The 2016-nt window shown below is 29.8% G+C and overlaps 1 protein-coding gene across 1 annotated transcript in view; it reads right to left on the bottom strand.

Annotated features, from left to right (window-relative positions):
* Nucleotides 1–2016, bottom strand: part of LOC117180538 (hemicentin-1-like) — a 159418-nt gene that overhangs the window by 85647 nt on the left and 71755 nt on the right. The gene's annotated exons all lie outside the window — the stretch shown is intronic.

Here is a 2016-nt window from a genome sequence, read left to right as displayed (position 1 = left end):
CGTTATTTTTAGTTTGTAGGTAATTTTAGAAAAATCACGTGCCTGATGCCACTTCTGAAAAGTCGTTACTGCAGGGCGCAACCGCATGAAGTGTCCCAATTGTTTAAGACGCATTTGCGACGACCACAGGTCAGGACTGTGTGCAGAGTGCGCAGATGTTGGACAATAGACTGCGTAAAATTCCCTTATGCTTATGTGGACTGCAGTATATGTTTTCCATACCTCAGTCATTGTAACTTTATGAATAAACAGAGTTTCATTGAGGAAATGTTTCATTTTATCTATTTTTCAACTACAAAAATACCAATCACTAAAAAATATTAAATGGCTTATTATTAAAATAAAACTAGTTTTCTATTAAAGCTCAGGCTCTCACGATTAATTTGTATTAAATTTGATTTAGTTCTGTTGCGTATTTAAAAAATAGCATCACAAAGTAAAATTTTTTTTTAAATTTCCCTTTAAAAAATTAATGAATATAAAAAATTATGCCAGTTTTTTCAAAATTTTAATATCACTACTCGATTCTGCATAATATTTCACATAGGAAAGCATACCTTTTTTGGCATTATCTATAATTTTCAATGAAATAATGAGCTTCGAAAACGGAAAATACCGATTCGCACCAGTGTGCCTGTCGAGGGTGCGTGAAAGGAGTGTGCCTTTCACAGGTAACTTTATTTAAAGACACATTAAAAGAATAACAAAAAAATTTCAAAGTTTTTTTTCTCTTGATAATTTGACGAAGAAAAATATGAAAAACGCGTTTCCAGAAAAATTTCATTTTTAATTTTATTTTTTCTTCGCAGGAGTTTATAAGTATGACCTACAAGTACTGAAATTATTGGAGTGGGTTTGGAACTGGTTTTCGAAAAAAAAATCAAACGCGACTCAGTAGAGAACATAAAAGTGTCTGTGAAGCAATTAATTTTCAGACCACAATTTTCATCCAATTTGAAATTTTGTTATAAATGAAAATTAATTTAGTTCTCCATTTATCATATTTAATAACTAAAAAATCTAGAATCAATGAGACAACTATTTAGAAAAGTTTTTCAGTAGAACTGTAGAAGCTTAAGAATTTATTGAATTTGTTATAAATAAATAAGTAGATGTCAATTATTCCGTGTCGATTAGCAATGTTTAGTTACTGAATTTAGACTTAATTTTTACAATGCATAGAAAAAAGAGGTTTGTGATTTGGATTAATAAAAATTAATACATAATTTATTAGGTAGTAAACACATTCTATAAACAATTATCTTTTTCAGTTACTTGTGAGAAAATAAATACCATTTTTTATGCAAACGACCCTAAATTACACGGTAATTATGGTTCAATAATTGTTTAAAGAAACTTATTTAACAAATCAGCTCTTTGGCTGTTTCTAGATTATTTACCGAAAATGTGCTATTAATAGTAAATCAATTATGACATATGATGACCTTTTTGATAGTTACTTTAAACAAGCCAGTAGGTCATTTAGTTGAAAATTTATTTTGAATACGAAAAGAAGATTATAGAAGTTAAAGAATATCTCAAAATGACATTTTAGTTGGGTTTGGTAAGGGAAGGGGGGATCTGAATAGGGTAACGGCTGTAAAAGTACTGTTAAAAATTGATGTTGGAAACTTCCACTACATGTATTGGAAGTTTATTTCCAAAACGTAAGGTAACACTACAATACATAATTTTGTAGATTCCAAATGCTGGCATTGGTATAGTACTTCACATGTATTGGAATTTTTTGATACAAGTCCAGTAGCCCGCAACACTTCTGTATCATAGTTGCGGCTGGATATCCTGACACCTATTGAAGCGAAAAATGAAAGAAAAAATGTAAATCGTTTCTTAGAATACTTTTTTCTGACAAAAAAAAAGAAATTTTTTGAAAAAGCGAATACTTTTGTTATATATTGTATACGAGGGTGGATTGATAAGTTTCCGGCCTGACCAAGAAAAACAACGTTTTTAAGAATTTTTTTTTTTATTTCTCAACATAATCTCCTCCAAGGC

The sequence above is a fragment of the Belonocnema kinseyi genome, chromosome 9 (assembly GCF_010883055.1).
Source record: "Belonocnema kinseyi isolate 2016_QV_RU_SX_M_011 chromosome 9, B_treatae_v1, whole genome shotgun sequence".
Lineage (NCBI taxonomy): Eukaryota > Metazoa > Arthropoda > Insecta > Hymenoptera > Cynipidae > Belonocnema > Belonocnema kinseyi.
This window is presented reverse-complemented; position numbering and strand designations above follow the sequence as displayed.